We start from the raw sequence: 20,608 nt of genomic DNA on the forward strand, positions 1-20,608 counted from the left end.
ATTCTATATGACTGTTATTCTCCTTAAAAATTAGGTCTTCGGATACAAGTCCTTATCTACTGACCCCCCCCATTTCCAGATTATCCCTTTCCACTTCAATTTATAACCTTCTACCCAAGTTATGTATGGGCCTTAACTGTACAGCTTGAAGTACCTCTACAAATCAGGTAGCCCTAAACTATCTCCTTCTATGGAGAGAATCAACTTATCCCACTTACCTCTTGACCACTTCGCCTCAAAAAATTCCTTCAACTTTTTATTACCATCGAAAACTTCTACAGTGGGTGATAAAAATACACCTAACTTGTAGACAAAACTAAAGAAACTAAAATATTTTAACCAATTGCATCTTACTATCTACAGTAGAGAGCTTCCAGCTCCTCAGTTTTTATATTATCTTTTGTTAGACAAGTCCCACATATCCATAAGCTGTTAAAATAGAATCTGTTTTAATCTATAAACCTAAATACTTCATCTTATGTCACCATAAATATGGGAATTATTCATGTATGGACAGCCTAGTTTACTGCTATTTTGTCATTTACTTTATATCCTGAAAAGACTTGAAAAGTACAGCTGTGTACCTACCATAAATGTAGATGTTCGAGTGTATTCACTGTTGCAGTCATTACACTTGGGTTATCCTGCTGGCAGGCTACCCGCAGTCAGCCCAAATTCCAAAGTCCTGGTCTGGTGTCGGTTGCTGTCGCCTCTTCCCTGACGTCAGTGCGCCAGGGGTATAAAAGATGCAGCCGATGCCATTTTCTTCAGTTTTTCCTGCCTCAGATGTCAGGTGCCCCCAAAAGGGTAGGCTAAAAATTCTGCTTATAAAAAAAGCATGCACTAACAAACATTACCTTCATCTACAAGCAAATACATCACATAGGTTGTATAAAATAGAGAAGTACAGATAAGTCCCAGCAATGACAGGGGGATGGTGAGAGGGTAAACTTGACTGCAACAGTGAATACACTCGAACATCTACATTTATGGTAGGTACACAACTGTACTATGTTCATCGTGTTTCACTGTTGCAGTCATTACACTTGGGTTGAATCCCAAAGCTGAGGTTGGGTGGCTGGGCCTAAATAGAATTAGGAGTGGCTATGAGGCCCTGCAGAACTGCAGTGGCAAAGCCTGCTCTGGATTTAGAGTAAAGAGGTAAGTGGTAGTGCTTTGTAAAAGTGTGCACTGAAGTCCAACTTGCAGCTTCCAAAATATCCTTGGTTGGTACTCCTCTGAGGAAGGCTGCTGAAGTGGCTGCTGTTCTGGTTGAATGTGGCCTAATGCCCTTAGGCACTGATTTGCCGGGTTGTGAATAGCAGAAACGAATGCAGTGGCCTATCCATTTTGAAATAGTCTGCTTTGAAATAGCCTTTCCTTGCGATCCTGCAGCATATGCCACTAAAAGTTGCTCAGTCTTTCTGAAAGCTTTAGTTTTGTCCAAGTAGAAGAGTAGCTGTCTGTGTATGTCCAAAGAAAACAGAATTCTCTCCCCTTTATTCTGTGGGTTTGGATAAAAGGTAGGCAAATGAATGGTTTGGTTAAGAGCCACACTGGACACTACCTTTGGCATAAATGTTGGGTTTGTCCTTAGAGAAACCCAGTCCGGATGGATTAGCAGTGAATGTGAAAAAATAGGTGGGTCCATATTGTAATGAGCTGAAATGGCAGATGCATGGATCTTAATTGATGAGAAGGATAGGCCTTTGTCCAGCATCTCAGTTAGGTATTGTAAAATCTGAGGAATATCTGGTACAAGCATGTCAATTCCTTGTGCCTGGTTCCAACCACAGAATCTCTTCCATTTTTCTGCATAAGATTTTCTGGTGCTGGGCCTCCTGGCCTCCAAAATAACATCCATAACCGCTTTAGAGAGAGAGAGAGAGAGAGAGAGGTGTTCTGAGTGGTTATATTATCCGCCAAGCAGCCAAATTTAGTGTTCAGAGTTGGCTGTGCGGGATCTGACTGTTTTGTTGGGTCAGTAGATGAGGAATTTGAGGTAAAGTCCAGGCTGGGCCTTGAGACAAGCTCTTTAGGATTGGGTACCAGTGCTGGCGTGGCCAGTCTGGGGCAATCAGTATCATTTTTGGCTTCTCTTGTCTGACTTTTAGGAGTACCTTGGGGAGGAGAGGCAGAGGAAGAAAGGCATATACTATAAGGGTTTTCCAGCTGAATGATAGAGCATCCACTTTCCATGCTTGTTTGTGATAAGTCCTTGTGCAGAAACTCTAATTGGCAGTTGTGAGGGGAGGCAAATAGATCTATGTCTGGGCATCCCCATTTCCTTGTTACCATGCTGAAGACTTGTGGATCTAATTTCCACTCGTGAGGGTCCATTAGGTTTCTGCTTAGTTCGTCTGCCAGAGTATTTGTCTTTCCTGGCAGGAACTGTGCTTGCAGGTGCACTTAAGTCAATGCTGTGTTCCACAAAGTCATGGCTTGTCTGCAGAGGGGGTAGGAATGTGTGCCTCCTTGCTTATGTACCACATGACTGTAGTATTGTCCGTCTTTATCAGCAGTTGTCCTGGATGGAGTAGATCCTTGAAGGCTGTCATGGCATTCTGTACAGCTAGCATCTCTTTTTGATTGATATGAAGATGCATTTGGCTTGCGGGCCATGTGCCCTGAATACATTTTTCTGCCATGTGGGCCCCCCAGGCATAATCTGATGCATCTGTTGTTAGTGTCTGCCTGGCTGTGGGTACAGTGAATGGCTGTCCCTTGTTGTGGTGACAGGCCTATGCCCACCATCGAAACTCCTGTTTTAGGCAGGGAATGAGTGTAATTAATGTTTCCAGGCTGTGGCAATGTTGAGTCCAAACATTTTTTACATACCATTGTAGCTTCCTCATATGCAGTCTTGCATATGGAATTAGCAAAATGCAGGATGCCATGAAGCCCAAGCGCTTGCAAAATTTTTCTTGCAGATAACTGGGTCTTTGTTGCCAGCTTTTCAAAGTAAGAAGTCAGTTGCCTTTGTTTGTCTGGCGTGAGATAAGCCATTTGGGCAGTTGTATTTAAGCTTGCACCCAGGAATATTATCTCTTGAGAGGATACTAGTTTTGATTTATTTTCGTTTACTGTGTACCCTAGGCAAATTAGTAATCTTTTTACAAACGCCAGATGCTTCAGTAGAATGTCTTTGTTCTCTGCTTGAATAAGGCAGTCATCCAAGTAGGGATATATCTGAATTTCTCTTGTTCTGCAAAATGCAATTACTGGTGCCAGGCATTTTGTGAAGACCCTGGGCACAATAGATAAGCCAAAGGGCAGTGCAGAGAATTGGTAGTGCATTGAGCCAGCTATGAATCTAAGGTATCTTCTGCAAGACTGTCTGATTGGGACATGCAGGTATGCCTCATTGAGGCCCAAAGTTACAAGCCAAGCCTTCTTGCCCAGCATGGGCAGAAGCTGCTGCAGAGTCAAAATTTTGAATTTTGGAACGTCCAGAAAAGTGTTTAGAATAGACAGGTCCAGTATTGGTCTCCAGGCTTTGTACTTTCTGGGTACCAAGAAAAGTCGAGTAAAATCCTTGGTCCCTGCTCTTGCTGTGGTACTCACTGAATAGCCCTCATGTCCATGAGAGGTGAAACTTGCTTTTGAGCCTCTGCCCATTGATTGTGTGGCAGGTCTGGCATACCTTTTGTATTTGGAAGGGTGTGAAAGTGGAACCTGTAGCCCTGAGAGACTATATTCAAGACCCATTTGTCCTGGGTGATCATGTGCCAATTTTGTGAAAAAAGTACTAGCTTTCCCCCTAAGGGTGCTGCCAAAAGATAAGTGCTTGGCATTGGCAGAGGAAAGTCATTGGGACTGTTTCCTATATAACTGTGATTTGTCTTCTCTGCTTTTGGAGGTAGAAGCACCCCATTGTTTAGGCCTGTATGAGCCTTGGGGCTGGGGTCTGCCTCTAGGGCGTCTGTATCTGCCTCTTTGTGGCCTGTCTGACACTGGAAAGGACCAATTCTTAGAAGGCCAGTTCCTGCTAAATATGGGTGGCTGTACCTGTAAGAAATCCTTTACTGTCTGCATAGATTTTGCTTTCTCCTCCATTTTCTTCAACACCTCTTCTGCCTTAACACCAAACAAAGTATCATGCTCTAATGCAGCATCGAATAATTTTGCTTTAACATGATCAGGCAGATTCTGTTCCTTTAACCAAGCATGCCTTCTAATGACAGAAACTGTAACAGCGGCCCTGCATGAGGCCTCCAGTGAATCAAAACCACATTGCAAAGTATCCTTTCCCACTTGTTCAGCTGCATGCAATAAATCCTGCATTTCCTTGTTTTCAGAACATTCAGAATTTGTCAACATTTTCTGTTTGAGCAGTGACATTAAGTATTGTTGATATTTAAGCATACGAAACTGACAATTTAAAGCCCTTACAGTCAAGGTAGCAGCACCCGTGGTAGTGGTGCTGCGGTAGCGTTGTCGCCTCACAGCAAGACGTTGTCAAGTTCGATTCTCAGGCTAGAGCGTCTTGTGTGTGGAGGCATGCGTGAAAGGGCGTGCCTTCGTTGAGGGTTGTGTGTCAGGGCTGGTAACTCGGCACATAAACATTCAATACCAAACATTAGCGGACCAGAGTTCCACTGTGGCGACCCCTAACTGGGATAAGCCGAAAGACACACACACAGTCAGGGTAGCAGAAGTGTAAACTTTTTTCCCCCATCTGTCCAGTGCCCTAGAATCCCTATCAGAGGGGACAGGGTTTTTTGCAGTGGAAGCCTTGACCTCTTTGGGACCCTGAGATACAGTTTCTGGGTCAGCAGCAGGGTTTTTATACAGAAATTTATGAGAATCTGGAACTCTATAGTAGCTGTCTGGCTTAACCGGTGCAGGGGGTAAAGAGTCAGGAGACAGGCCAGACTCTCAAAATACATCATCTACAATGTCTAGAACAGGTGGAATAGCAAGAGGTCTGTGCTGAGGCAGTAAAAGAAAGTCTCTGAGCCTTTTCTTAGATTCTGAGTAATCTTGGCTCTCCCAGTGAAAATGCTCCCTCATGGTATGCAGGGTTTCCCCAAAAGAATAATCCTCAGGAGGAGAGGCTGAAGGGATGGATTCTTCAGCATCAGAATCCTCATAGGGAGGAAGAGAGTATCCCTGTTCTGAAGAGGAATCAGAGAAAATGGAAACCTTATCAGAAGAATCATATTCTGTGTCTTGCCTAGGCCTTTTATCAGGAGGGGGATGGGAACCCCTGATCAAAGTAATTAGGTCTTCGGCCATTTTAAGCATCTGTTTCTTAGGCATGGAAGTGTGTCCAGGAGAATGCTGTACTTGTTTCTTTGTCTTTAAAGCTGTTTCAGTCTTTGCCTTGGAAGCTGAGGTTGGCTTGACATACAACTGTGTAAGTCTGAAAACACCCTCAGAAGCAGATGCCTGCTAAGCGGCTCCGGACCCATCTGAGGGAATAGTTTCAGAGTGTCCAATATCTTGTGTATCCAGAGGCCTAGTTGTTTCCACGTGGGAGTCAGAAGCGGCCTGTGGCTCAGAGGTAGCGGGCATCAGGGGCTGCGAAAGCACCTCACTGAGAACCGGAGAATGGCCTAGCAGAGGCCTCGTCTGTTTTGGACTGCGGATGCCTATCCTTTTCCTTGCGCTTTTTATAAACTCCGGTCGTCGGCTGTTCTGACGGCATTACATAATTAAACCTTTGGCCAAAGTAATGAAAGGCAAAACAGTACAGACGCTTAATAGTGTGTTGGTTAAGTCTAGCAGAAAAACGACAGCTAGCAACGTCGTGGTCAGGGCCTAGGCAACAAATACAGTAAGAATGAAAATCCTTATGAGGTATTTGCTTCCCACAAGAAATACAATTGTTAACTTTTTCTGACATCGGTCTGGAGCAAGAAAAAAGTTTCCCCAACAGTGTACTTAGCTTTATTGAAGACTTCGGATCTGAAATTCGATTTTGAAAATCTCAGGAGTCGGCCGACCGGCACTTGCGAACTGCTTTTGCTTTGGGCACCGCGCAGCAAGAAAGACTGAAGAAAATGCATCTTTTATACCCCTGGCGCACTGACGTCAGGGAAGAGGCGACAGCAACCGAAGCTGGACCAGGACTTTGAAATTCAGGCTGACTGCGGGTAGCCTGCCAGCAGGATAACCCAAGTGTAACGACTGCAAAAGTGAAACACGATGAACATCTGTCTAAAAATAATCCATAACACCAAACTATGATTTTCTGGATATATGAGGAACAAAATATCACTTATAAAACGTCTCTCGATTACCACATCAGTTATAACCTTGAATTTGCAATCCCTTCTTTTCTTTGTTAGTGGCACTAAATATAAAGTGAGAACACCCTTGCCTGGTTCTTTATAAAGCTTGTAAAAGAGGAAGCCTACAAACTATCTCCAACCATTCATACATCCTTCTTATTAATTATATTATTCTACCAGGGAAAGCAAAAGCTACCACTGCCCTACTCAAAACCCAAGCTGACGTTATTGCATGCTTTCTAAGCATTAAGACCCATTATCAATAGTTATTTTTTCTTACACTGTGCTTTCCTGTTAATCATTATTGCTCTATTAATGTTGTCAAATGTTTGCCTCCCTTCTACAAACCGCAATGATTCATATCGATCAATACAGATACTTTCTAGATTATATGGTTTAAAATTTAAATAGGTCTATATGAAGCTCCTTACAGTGTCACAACCACAACTTTCTTCCAAGATGCTAGTGCTCTCCCACCTTTAACATGGTGTTAAACAAAACCTTCAAGACTGACTATACAGCACCACTTTTATCTCTTATCTTAAACGTTATCTCATCTTCCGCTAACACTGGCAAAAGTGTTCATTAAATTTGAACAAAACTGAATGTGTTTCTTTTTTATTATCATTTTTCATACACACACACACAGCTGACCACTGTCTTCCACCGATGCCTCTTCTCATCCACCAGGTCTATGGGCCATGCTATTTCAAACCCAGAAGAATACTGACTTGTGCTCGGGACCAGCAAGGAGACTGAGGCAATCTAGTGTAGTACCACTAAAGCTCAACTTCCCCCTCTTCTCATTTGTGTACGGCTGTACAAGTCAAATGGATGGATATGCAATGTGGAAGTGTTGCAAACTGTTCTGCCTCTACTGTGAATCAGCCAATGCTGTCTGCCTATTCACACTCAGAACAACGCTCCCATACATGTCCCCAGCCTCCACCAGGGCTCTAACAAGAGCAACATTCTAGGTGTCCATCCTTCTCCTTCCCTGCTACACCTCAGATGCCTTAGTAACAAACTGAACCCAAGTCACCTGGGCCACAGTCAGGCCTTTAACCCTCTGTGCCATGGAATGGCTATAAATGTATCCACGTGTGCCTTTTCTTCGGTCCTCATTCCTCTACTTTATTCAGATTTCCATAAAATTTCCAAACTCTCTAATATCTTTATAAGATCGCTAGTTGTTTTTCTTGTTACTGGCTAAGCTTGGATACAACCTGTTCAACTTTCAGTTGCCTAAGGTGTTATGCTAAAATTTGTTGTGCCCTGGAGTTGTTACAATAAAAATAATTACTTAACAGTATTTCAAAACTTCTATATATTACCAAATTACTCACTTACTTTCCCTTGATGCACTACACACTTTATACATACTTTTTTACATTTCTGCTAAATACATTTTTCAGGTCCCTTGAATATACTTTCTTTATATATACTCATAAATACCTTTGTACTTAAACATTTTATGCATACTTATAAAGATATATATATATATATATATATATATATATATATATATATATATATTTATGTTATGTTGAGATAGGGCTCATTTATCTTTTATTTAACATTGAGATTTTAAGCTGGTCACCACAATACTTATGTGTTTTACAGTTTTTCAGGATTCTTCCATTTTTTAATCTACTTTTAAACTTTTATTCATTTAATTTTACCTAATGTTGTACACATAAGTATACATGTTTTTAAAATGTTTTTAAAACTTATTTGTTAGTTGTGAATTTGCTCATTCGTTTATTTGCATTTCTATTGACATGCTTGCAAAGAGACCTGTAATGGTTACAGAAAGTGGAGCATTTGTATAAATCTGGGTGTTTCCAATTGTCAATTTATCATACTATTAAACAATTAATGTGACTTGTGGGGTACATAAAGGATGCTACAGCTAGTTTTTTTCTTTTCTGTCTTACATCTGAAGAAGTCTTGCGGATGAAAACGCCTTGTGAATATTTTCATGCTTTGGGTTTGACTGCCTCTACTTGGTACCTTTGTGTGCTGCATAAAATTGATTTCTACTACTCATTCCTTAAAATTCCTCCAATTTTAGCATATAAATAGGAAAATGACAGTGCCTAGTTTTTACGCTACCCTGCTTCTTTATTAGACAATGCATCAATAAAAGTAAGCTATAGTCACTGCACAGGTCTCAAAGCTTTCAAAGAAATACAAATGTTCCTGTAAAATGTAATTTCTAGCTATTCTAGCCCAGCTATTGTATACTGGGGAATAACATGCAAATTCTATGTTCCTACCACTGAATTCATATCTTCCACACCAAGCATTCTTTCATACTTTTTCAGTAGTCTAACCTCTTATTTTTTCTCTACTAGGTCTTTGTTATACATTTTCACAATTGGAAATCAAGTTCCATTCCCCAACCATAAATAATATCCCCTGTTGAAAATCTTTCTCCCAAAATTATCCCAAGATCTATAAAAAGAAGTTATGTTCTTACCAAAATGCTCCATCCGTGTTGTCGATCTTCATTCATTCTTGACTGTTGGGCTTGGTTCCAATCTCCTGGAACCGACTCGGCCGTTAAAGCTCGTGCCAGCCAAAAACTCTTGAGCTAAGGGGCTCTACCCATACTGCCTCTCTTCTATTATCTCATATCGAGTTTGCCTATCAGTTAAGAAAATATGGAAGCCCTTTCTGAGGAACAACCCTATAAAATCCTAGGACTAGTTTGGAACCTCCAGGAGTATCTAGGAGGGGGCAGGAGGGTGGGATGTCAAGAATGAATGAAGATTAACACAGATGGAACATTATGGTAAGAACACAACTTCTTTATCTGATGTTGTCAATCTTCATTCACTCTTGATTGATGGGACAGTGTGTCCCCAGCTACTTTATATCCTGGGCGGCCCCAAGGAAGAATATTCCTGAGCTCCATACAGCCAAAGGATGCTATTCCTCTGGAGACCATGTTTAATTTTTAATGAGTGATAAAGGTATGTGGGGTAGCCCAAGTTGCAGCTGCGCATGTGTCTTCCACAGAAGCTCTGGAACGGAAGGCAGCTGAAGTAGAAACAGATCTTGTAAAATGAGCTTAACTTTTGTTGGCAGTTTGAGTTTATTCTGGTTGTATATAAAGGTAATGCAGTCTCAACCATTTTGACAAGGTGACCTTTGATACCGGTTTGCCCAATCTGGTACCTGAAAAGGACAGAAACAGTTGGTCTGATTTTCTAGAGGACTTTGTACTGTCCAAGTAAAAACATAATTGTCTCTGGACGTCCAAAATATGCAAGCAGTACTCTCCTTTATTTGAAAAATTTGGAAAGAAGACTAGTAAGTCTATGGTCTGGTTGATATTGGACTGATGCAACTTTAGGAAGGAAAGAGGGACTCGTTCCGAGTGATACTCTTTCTTTGTGGAAGATGATATGATTCACACACAAAGCCCATAACTCTGAAGTTCTCCTAGCAGATGTGATCGCTACTAGAAAGAGGGTCTTCCAAATACAAATTTGAGATCACAAGTGGCTGCTGGCTTGAAAGTCTGATGAACTAGGAATTGTAAGACTAAGGTCAAATCCCAAGGCACTACAGGATCTTTGAAAGGGGATTTTAAATGATGAGCGCCTTTAAGAAAAATTTTGCATAGACAAGGAGACATCAATGAAGGCTCATCAAAATCGTTATCTAAATTCGAAATGGCATCTAGATGAACCTTAACTGTAAACAGTGAGGCTCCCAACTGAAATAAGGTGGCTATTTATGCCAGGACCTTATCAACTGGTGCCAAGAAAGGATCAATGCTGTTTGTACAAGTCCAAATTGAGAATCTATTCCATTTGTTTTGGTAAATTTTTCTGGTGGACAGTTTATGGGAAGCCAGAAGTATCTTCTGCACTGGGGAGGACAAGTTGTTCTGCCTGGCAATTACTGGAATTGGAGAAACCAAGCAGTCAGCTTGAGATGTTGAAGGTTGAGATGCACAAAGCCCTGAGGGTGAGACAGCAGGTCCAGAGTTGGATCCAGAGTCCATGGGTAGTGAACCAGGTGAGGCCAAAGAAAGGGAAACCAGACTTGACGGGGTCAGCAAGGTGCAATGACAATCACTTTGCTTCTCAACCAATGGGCTTTCCTCAAAAGCTGGGGAATTAGTGGAATTGGGGGAAAGGCATACAGAAGTCCCGGGGGGGGACAATTGTGAAGTGCATCTCTCGGGGACTTCCCCCGAGGGGGGAATTAAGGCAAAGTAGCTGCTGCATTTCTGGTTTATGGGAGAGGGGAACAGATTGCAGCAAGGCTGACCCCACTGAAGAAAGATCTTTGTCGCTAAGCTGGGATTGAGAGACCACTCGCGAGGCAGAAGGATACACCTGCTCAGTTTGTCCGCAATCACAGAGTTTCCTGGGATATGCATTGTTATCAAGAAGCAGTTGAAGGTGATTGCCCACTGCTAAACTCTTAGGGCTTTCCAACATAGAGGGTATGATCTGGTTCCCCCTGTTTGCTGATATACCAGACTATGGAAATGTTGTCTGACTGGATAGCAATTGTCCCTGAAGGAAGAGCAGACTGAAATGCTTGCAATGCTAAAAGCACTGCCCTCAGTTCTAGGACACTGATATGCAAATTGGCCTCTTGTGGGGACCAAGGGCTTTGGACAGTCTTCCCCCAAAAATGCCCCCCAACCTATCTGGGAAGCATCCGTGGTCACTACGACCTTGGGTTGAGATGGGGAAAAAGGACGGCTTCATAAATTTTCTTCTGGCTTCATCCACCAAGATAAATCCTTTTTGCAGTGATTAGTCATCAAGACTGGATGGGACATGGGGTGTGTTAGAAGTGACCACTGCGACACCAAGAGCCACTGAAGCAGCCTCATGTGATACCTCACCAGGGGAATTAATGTTATTGTTGCAGCCATGGATCCAAGAAGTTGTAGTACTAGATGAGCAGGAACTTTGTTTTGGGAGAGGATCATTTGTAGTTGCAAACTTAGCTTTAACAACCTGCGATGAGGAAGGGAGGCCACACAGGATATTGTGTTCAGTCTTGCTCCGATAAATTCCAGATTCTGCGTGGGAGACCGTTGTGATTTTTCTTTCTTGACTGAAATGCTTAAAGTTTTGGCAAGATGTAGAACAAAGTTTATGGCACAAAACAGTAGATGCCTGGAGGGGGCGGGTGAAGAGCCAGTTGTCTAGATATGGAAATACATGGAATCCCTGTAGTCTCAAATGAGCTGCAACGACTGCCATGCAATTGGTGAACACCCTGGGGGCTGTGGTGAGGCTGAAGGGCAGTGCTCGAAATTGGTAATGACTGGCTCCTAGCCAGAAGCGGAGATATCCTCTGGAGTGCTTGTCCATCGTTATGTGGTAATACGTATCCTGAAGATCTATAGAGCACATCCAATCGTCCTTCTCTAGAAAGGAAGGATAGACTGAACCGGGGCCATCTGGAATTTTGTCGGTTGCACAAATTTGTTCAATAGGCTGAGATCCAAGATTGGCTTCCAGTCCCGTCTTTCTTGTCACTAAAAAGAATCTTGAGTAGAATCAGGATCCTATCTGGTCTTATGGGACTGCTTGGATGACTCTTTTTTGAAGCAGCTTTTGAACTTCTGGTGCTGCTAGATCCCTCTGACTGGATGGAACATCGGGGATTCACGTTTGGGTAAAAGATTGTAGGGAATGGAATAACCTCTGGTAATTATTGTCTGCACCCAGGAATCTGATGTTATTGTGAACCAGGCTGAACAGTGCAGAAAAAATCTTCCCCCGACTGCTTCCAGAGGTAAGCAATCAGGCCTCTGCTCAGGAGTGCTGGTAGGGTTGTCCAGGAAAGGAATCTCTGGAGACCTGGTTACATGGACCCCCCCTCTGCCACGGGAGGAGCATCTTCCAGAAGTGTCCCCCCTCTACCCCGGGGGAATACTCGCCATGTGTGCCCCGAAAAGGCCCTTGGGTCTTCTTGAACCACATTTTTCCACTTTTCGGATTCCCGGAGTTAGGTCCCTGTGGAGTGGAAAAATACACACCCACAGCAGGAGTCTTTTCGTCCTTTTCACCCCTGGCTAATGTATTTCTAACTTCTGGGCCAAACAATGAAGTAGCATCAACAGGAATGTTAACAAAGGAAGACTTGAAGAGGTCCGCAAAATCACACAAGTGCATCCAGGTGTGGCGCCTAATGGCAACGCCTGTATGCATAATAAGCCACATAGACGAATTTGAGATAGACTCCAGGGTGGCAAGCTGAGAAGCAACCTTATCCTGAACCTTGTCAGACACTGCTCCTGCTAGGGTGTCTGACAGCTCAGTTATCAGATCCCTTTAGAGTCAAGTGAAGTGTGCCAAAAAGTTCAAGGACCGAATAGCAAAGGTCGATGAAGCAAAGACCCACTTCCCAAATCCGTCCATTGTCCGCGACAGTTGAAATCTCTTCAGCGAGTTCCTTTTTGGTGGCTGCTACCACCACCATGGCATCCACTGCTAGACCCTTAGACTAATGGGGCTGATCCTCTGGGGCTGAAAGAATCTTATCTGGTCTCTGGGAAATAGGCTCTATGGGGTCAGAAGCCTTGCACACTAGTTGAACGATCAATTTGATTAGTTCATCAGCGGGCAGGGTCACCCAAGAAGTAGATGGATGGTGGGCATGAAAGATTTGCAATTAAACATTCCTCAGAAGATGGGTTTGAGGGCTTCCAATCACTCCTCTGTTTAATATTTCCAGGTGTCTTCAAAGGAGACATCTTCAGTGGGTGATGGTGGGGACCCTTCCCCTTCATCATAATCCGTATCCTCAGTGACGGATTCTTCAGGAAAATCCAGGTGCTTCCTCTTGCACATTCTTTTATGGCATGGCTCCTCAGGGGAAAGTTCTGAGGAGGACTCCGGAGAAGGGTGACCCTGAACTAGCAGCTCTTGTGCCTGCTGTCCAGATATAGCAGATTGTGGCAGCTGCGAACCAGAGGAAACAAAAAATATAGCCCTCTGACAGGGATGAAACCAACTGGGAGCCTTTCTAGGCTAAAGCTCTCTTCATAATCTGGAAGATGGGTTCACCTGAAGAGGAATGGGAGCCCGAAACCAAGAAAGACAACCTCGGAAATGGGGATGGAACTATACCCTAACTATCCAGGGCTGAGGCTCTGAGAGGCAGGGATGGATCCAACACAAGAGTTGACTCCAGCCCCATGGATCCTGTGTTAACATTTTGGCTCTGGAACCCATTCAAATCAAGAGTATCAAAGCAGAACTTGTCAGGGATATAGTCAGAGTTGAAAATATCTTCTTTGGATCCAACAAAGACAGCAAAATATAGCTACCTGAATCTCATACCTGCATGTTAACATCCTGTCTGTGAGGATAAACTTTATTCTCTGTAAACTAGGCAGAAGAGAAGCATTATTCTCCACAAACACTCTGGTGCTGCCAAATTTTAATATTTTCCCTTCTGCCACAGTTTTAAGAGCAGCCCTTCCTGTTTAATATACGGCGTAGGTATCAGCTGTGATTTCATTGACAGATTAGCAGTATACACACAATGTGCTCACTATTAACAAATCCTGCTGTGGAGCACCAGTCCAGGCGCTTATTTCTGCTTTCATAAAATTAATGAAATCTAATCTTTTTAGCTTCTCTGGTACAGCAAAGAATTACTTTGTGTGCTCTGTCTTCAATCTCCATTTTTTTTTGTATACCTCTTCTTGAGAAGCCACATACTCAGCCAGGTTCCCACTTCATTTCAACCTGTAATGTACGCAGTTTTATCTGCTTATATGAAGAGCTAAAGTTTTGCCTATTTTTCTAGCCTTTTCTTATTTGAATTTATATATTCTTCCATTGTATCACACTATCTCTGTGTCCATCTAATTTATAATTTTCCTCTAAAAGTATGGAAGCCATCTGCTGTACTAATAATGAAACTTGTTCCTTTTTATAAAAGATTCTTCACAGCCAGAGTTTTTTCCCTTTCTCCAAATTTCCTCTTTGCTGGCATCCAGGCAGTACAATTAATAGCCAGTAACCCCCCCAGACAGATAACTTTTACTGGTTTTAACAATTTCTCAGTTTTCACTCTGGGAGAGCGCTGCATAAATGGCTGCACCATGTGCAGCCATCTTGGAAGTCCTATAAGGGGGTATGTGAAGGCTTTAGCATTAATTGGCTACACTCTCCTCCAGACCATACCCTATAAATATATTTGTGCGGTAATGTGAATTTCTGGAAATGACAGTCTGAACATGAGAAAAATGTGCCTGTTTGTTTAAAGAAAATGTGCAAAAACTTTTGCTAGCATTTTTATTCTGTAATCATGCTCTCATTATGTAAACTGGGCTTCTGATTAAAAAATAAATATATTTTACTTTAGTTACTTCAGTGGAACTCTGCTTATTAAACATACCACACTTTTATTGTTACGAGGCTGAGCAGCTAACCATTTACTTCCTAATTCCATGTCATGTCACATAGAATTTTAATGATGTAATTACTAGTTAGGATATACACTTCGACAGTCTGTTGTAGTTAGGTGGGTTATGTAGCCAATAACAGATTTCAAATATACAAATGAAGCACAGTCAGACAATAAATCACCAAATTAATGCAATTATATTCAATTAAAAGCAAATTACAACATAAGATTTCTTGTAAAATGTATAATGCTTTTTATTATCCCATGGTACACAAATATCAGTGCTACCACATAAGTTACTATATTGTATGCCAATTGTTGGAGCGCAGTATTACAGTGTTTAACTGTGTGAAATTTTGCTAACAAATATTAGTTCTATCAAACTGTTGGGAGAAATGTGCAATTCCATCGATACATTTTGTTCTGCAGTTGTTTATGCATAATGCATTCTGGACTTGATTTGCACAAATTCAGTGTTACAGTGGCAATGGTCCATAGATGGTATGATGAAAATTTAAGCTTAAACACCTAAGGTTTGGCAGAGTTCCAGACATTTACATAACAATGTAGTACAAAACAATGGGAGAAAAGGTACAGTTTTGTACCTACCATAAATGTAGATGTTTGAGTGTCTTCACTGCTGCAGTCATTACATTTGGGTTATCCTGCCATCAGGCATCGTCTGCTGTCCTCTCTTCCCTGACGTCAGTGCGCCAGGGGTATATAAGAAGCAGCCGATGCCATTTTCTTCAGTTTTTCTTGCCCCAGATGTCAGGTGCCCCCAAAAATGGTAGGCAATACATATTGCTAATAAAACATACAAAAAAGGTAAAAATAAAACCTTCATTAACCAGCAAATACACCACATAGGTAGTATAGGTTAGTCCCAGATCAGAAAGAAGGGCTGGCGGGTGGGTAACCTGGACTGCAGCAGTGAAAACACTCTAACATCTACATTTATGGTAGGTACAAAACTGTACTATGTTCATCATGTTTCACCGCTGCAGTCATTACACTTGGGTAGAATCCCAAAGTTGAGTTTGGGTGGCTGGCTCTATAGAGGATTTGGTGTAGCTTATGAGGCCCCGCAGCACTGCAGTGGCAAAGCCAGCTCTGGATCTAGAATAGAGAGGCAAATGGTAATGCTTGGTAAAGGTGTGCACTGAACTTCAAGTTGCAGCTTCCAAGATATCTTTGGTAGGTACTCCTCTAAGGAAGGCAGTAGAAGTGGCAGTTGCCCTGGTGGAATGTGGTCTAATATTACTAGGTAAAGGTTTCCCATTTTATGTGTAGCAGAGCCGGATACAGTGTCCAATCCACTTTGAAATGGTCTGCTTTGAAATTGCCTTTTCTTGTGATCCTGTAGCATATGATACAAACAATTGCTCAGATTTTCTGAAAGTTTTTGTTTTGTCCAAGCAGAAGCGCAATTGCTTGTGTATGCCCATGGAATGTAGAAGTCTCTCCCCTCTATTTTGGGGATTTGGATAAAATGTTGGCAAGTGAATAGATTGGTTAAGAGCCACACTGGAAACCACCTTGGGCATAAAGGAAGGGTTTGTTCTTAAAGAAACCCTGTCTTGGTGGAAAATGATAAAAGGCTTCACTGCCATTAGTGCTTGCAGCTCTGATACTCTTCGTGCTGAGGTTATTGCCAGAAGCAGAGCAGTTTTCCATGATATATATTTTAACTCTGCTGAAACTGCTGGTTCAAAAGGAGGCAAAGTGAGCTTTTCCAAAACGAAATTGAGGTCCCAAGTTGGTGTTGGTGCTCTCCGGGGCGGTCTTATGCTTTTAACCCCTCTGAGGTACTGCTTTAGCAAAGGGTGAGAAAAAATAGGAGGATCTGTGTTGTAATGAGCCGAGATGGCAGAAGCGTGAATCTTAATGGATGAGAAGGATAGTCCTTTGTCCAGCATCTCAGTCAAGTATTGTAGTATCTGAGGAATGTTAGAGACCAGAGGATCAAGGCTTTGAGCCTGGTTCCAGGCACAGAGTCTCTTCCACTTTTCTGAATAAGATCTCCTGGTGCTAGGCCTCCTGGCCTCGAAAATGACATCCATAACAGTTTTAGAGAGAGAAGTTGTCGGTTTGGCTAATGAAGCTGCCATGCAGCCAGGTTTAAGGTTTTGAGCTGACTGTGCAGTATCTGATTTTTTTGCTGAGTCAGAAGGTGTGGAATTTGAGGCAAAATCCAAGGTGGGCCTTGAGCTAAGTTCTGTAAGAGTGGGTACCAATGCTAGCGTGGCCAGTCTGGAGCAATCAGAATCATCTGTGGTTTGTCTTGTCTGTCTTTTAGGAGTACCTTTCAAAGGAGAGGCAGTGGTGGGAAGGCATAAACGCTTAGGCTTTTCCAGCTGAACAAAAGAGCATCCACTTTCCATGCTTGTGTGTGATAAGTCCTTGTGCAGAATTTTTGTAGTTAGCAATTCAGTGGGGAGGCAAAGAGATCTATATCCGGGCACCCCCATTTCTGCATCATCATGCTGAAAACTTGTGGATTTAATTTCCACTCGTGAGGATCCATGATGTTTCTGCTTAGGTAGTCTGCCAGAGTATTTATCTTTCCTGGCAGGAATTGTGCTTGCAGATGAACTTGATAAGTTATAGCCGTGTTCCACAAGGTCGTGGCTTGCCTGCATAGGGGGTAAGAATGAGTGCCCCCTTGCTTGTTTATGTACCACATCACTGTGGTGTTGTCTGTCCTTAATAATAATTGTCCTGGATGCAGAAGATCCTTGAAAGCTGTTAGGGCATTTTGTACAGCAAACATCTCTTTTTGATTCATGTGAAGAAGCATTTGTTCTGTGGTCCATTTGCCCTGAATACATTTTCCTGCCATGTCTGCTCCCCAGGAGTAATCCGAGGCTTCTGTTATAGTCTGCCTGGCTGTGGGAAGAGTGAAAGGCTGACCCTTGTTGAGGTGACATGCCTGTGCCCACCATCGAAACTCCTGCTGTAGGCAGGGAATTAGAGGTATTACTGTCTCCAAGCTGTGAGAATGTTGAGACCAAACACTTTTAGGTACCATTGTAATTTTCTCATATGCACTCTTGCATATGGAATTAGTAGAATGCAGGATGCCATGAATCCCAAGGCCTGCAGAATTTTTCTTGCAGGGAGTTGGGACTTTGTTGCCATCAATTGAAAATACTGAGTCAGTTGTCCTTGTTTGTCTGGCATGAGATAGGCCATCTGGGCCATTGTATTTAAGCTGGCACCCAGGAATATTATCTCTTGTGAGGGCACTAGTTTTGATTTCTTTTCGTTTACTGTGTACCCCAGGCAACTTAACAATCTTTTTATGAATGCCAGATGCTGTAGAAGAATGTCCTTGCTCTCTGCTTGAATCAGGTAGTCGTCCAGATATGGATATATCTGAATCCCTTTTTGTCTGCAAAATGCAATTACTGCTGCCAGACACTTGGTAAAGACCCTGGGTGCAGTAGATAAGCCAAAGGGCAGTGCAGAGAATTGGTAGTGCTTTGAACCAGCTATGAATCTGAGGTATCTTCTGCAATTTTGTCTGATGGGGACATGCAGGTATGCCTCTTTGAGGTCCAAAGTAACAAGCCAAGCTTTCTTGCCCAACATGGGAAGGAGCTGCTGTAGTGTCAGCATTTTGAATTTCGGAACATCCAGGTAAGTATTTAGAGTGGAAAGGTCCAGAATGGGTCTCCAGGCTTTGTCCTTTCTGGGTACCAGGAAGAGTCTTGAGTAAAATCCTTGTCCTTTTTCCTGCTGTGGTACTTTTGGAATAGCTCTCATGTCCATGAGAGCTGTAATTTGTTTTTGTGCCTCTGCCCATTGATTTTGTGGCAGGTCTGGTATTCCTTTTAGCCTTGGTAAAGTGTGAAAGTGGAACCTGTAACCTTGAGACACAATATTCAGCACCCATTTGTCTTGGGTGATTGCTTGCCAGTTTTGAGAAAAAAGTGCTAGTTTCCCGCCTAAGGGAGCTGCCAAAAGGTAAGAGTTTGGTATTGGAAGGGGGAAGTCATTGGGATTGTTTCCTGTAAGGTTGCGACTTATCCTCACCTTGTTTTGGTTTAGAAGCACCCCACTGTCGTGGTCTGTAAGAACCTTGTGGCTGAGATCTGCCTCTTGGGTGTCTGTATCTGCCTCTTTGTGGCCTGTCTGACACTGGAAAGGACCAATTCTTAGTAGGCCAATTTCTGCTAAATCATGGTGGCTGTACCTGTAAGAAATCCTTTACTATTTGCATAGATTATGCCTTATCCTCCATTTTCTTTAATACATCTTCTGCCTTAATACCAAATAAATTATCTTGCTGCAAAGGAGCATCCAATAATTTTGCCTTAACATGATCTGGTAAACTTTGTTCTTTTAACCAAGCATGCCTTCGAATCACAGATCTTGTAACTGCTGCTCTACAAGAAGCTTCTAATGAATCAAAACCACATTGCAAAGTATGCTTTCCCACTTGTTCAGCTGCATGCAATAAATCCCGCATTTCCTTAAAGTCAGGTTGTTCTGCATTTATATTCATTTTCTGTTTTAATTGAGACAGTAAATATTGTTGATACTTAAGCATGTGAAACTGGCAATTCAGAGCTCTCACTGCTAAAGTTGCAGAGGTGTAAACTTTCTTTCCCCATCTGTCTAATGCTCTAGAGTCCCTGTCCGAGTGGACTGGATTCTTAGCCGTGGAAGCCTTAACCCCTCTGGGACCCTGGGAAATAGTTTCTGGGTCTGCAACAGGGTTTTTATAAAGAAATTTGTGAGAGTCAGGGACTTTGTAGTATCTGTCTGGCTTGACTGGAGCTGGGGGTAAAGAATCAGGGTCTAAACTAGATTCAGAGAACACATCATCCACAATGTCCACCACTGGCAGAATAGCAAGGGGCCTGTGCTGAGGCAGCAAAAGAAAGTCTCTGAGCCTTTTCTTGGATTCTGAGTAATCCTGGCCCTCCCAATGGAAATGCTCCCTCATGGTATGTAAAGTTTCCCCAAAACAGTAATCCTCAGGAGGAGAGGCTGAAGGAATGGATTCTTCAGCATCAGAATCCTCATAGGGGGGTAAAGAATATCCCTGGTCTGAAGAGGAATCAGAATATATTGAAACATGGTCAGAGGAATCATAGTCTGTACCCTGCCTAGGCCTTTTATCAGGGGGGGGGTGGGAACCCCTGATCAGAGTAATCAAGTCTTCGGCCATTTTGAGCATCTATTTTTTAGGCATGGAGGCCTGTCCAGGTGAATGCTGTGCTTTCTTCTTTGTCTTTAGTGCAGGCTTAGTCTTGGCTGTAGTTGTAATGGTAAGCTGAATAGGTCTGAAAACACCCTCAGAAGCAGATGCCTGCTCAGCGGCTCCAGACCCATCTGAAGGGTTAATCTCCATTGGCCCAACACCTTGAGGCTCCAGAGGCCTAGGCACCTCCACGTGGGAGTCGGACGCGGCCTGTGGTTCTGAGGTAGCGGGTGTCAGGGGCTGCGAAAGCGCCTCACTGAAAACCGGTGACTGGCCTAGAAGAGGCTTTGTAGTCAGTTTTGGGCCTCGGATGCCTTTCCTTATCTTTACGCTTTTTATGCATTCCGGTCGTTGGTTGTTACAACGGCATGGTATAATTAAACCTTCGCCCAAAGTAATGGCGAGCAAAATCAAACCGATGTTTAATAGTGTGTTTGTTAAATCTAGCACAAAACCGACAACTAGTGACGTCGTGATCTGGGCCTAGGCATGGAATACAGTAAGAATGAAAATCCTTATGAGGTATTTGCTTCGCACAAGAAATACAGTTATTAACTTTTTCTGACATTGGTCTGAGGCAAGAAAAAACTTCCCCAACGGGGTACTTAGCTTTATTGAAGACTTCAGTTCTGAAATCGAATTTGAAATCTCAGGAGTTGGCCGACTGGCACTTGCGAACTGCTTTTGTTTCGGGCACCGCGCGGCAAGAAAGACTGAAGAAAATGGCGTCAGCTACTTCTTATATACCCCTGGAACA

General features: G+C 42.8%; 1 protein-coding gene across 2 annotated transcripts in view; it reads right to left on the minus strand.

The window, feature by feature from the left end:
- The window catches only part of NF1 (neurofibromin 1), a 5,218,972-nt gene that overhangs the window by 3,627,257 nt on the left and 1,571,107 nt on the right, over positions 1-20,608 (minus strand). The window lies entirely within an intron of this gene.

Source organism: Protopterus annectens, chromosome 13.part0 (assembly GCF_019279795.1).
Source record: "Protopterus annectens isolate FY-2018-M chromosome 13.part0, PAN1.0, whole genome shotgun sequence".
In the NCBI taxonomy this organism is placed as follows: domain Eukaryota; kingdom Metazoa; phylum Chordata; order Ceratodontiformes; family Protopteridae; genus Protopterus; species Protopterus annectens.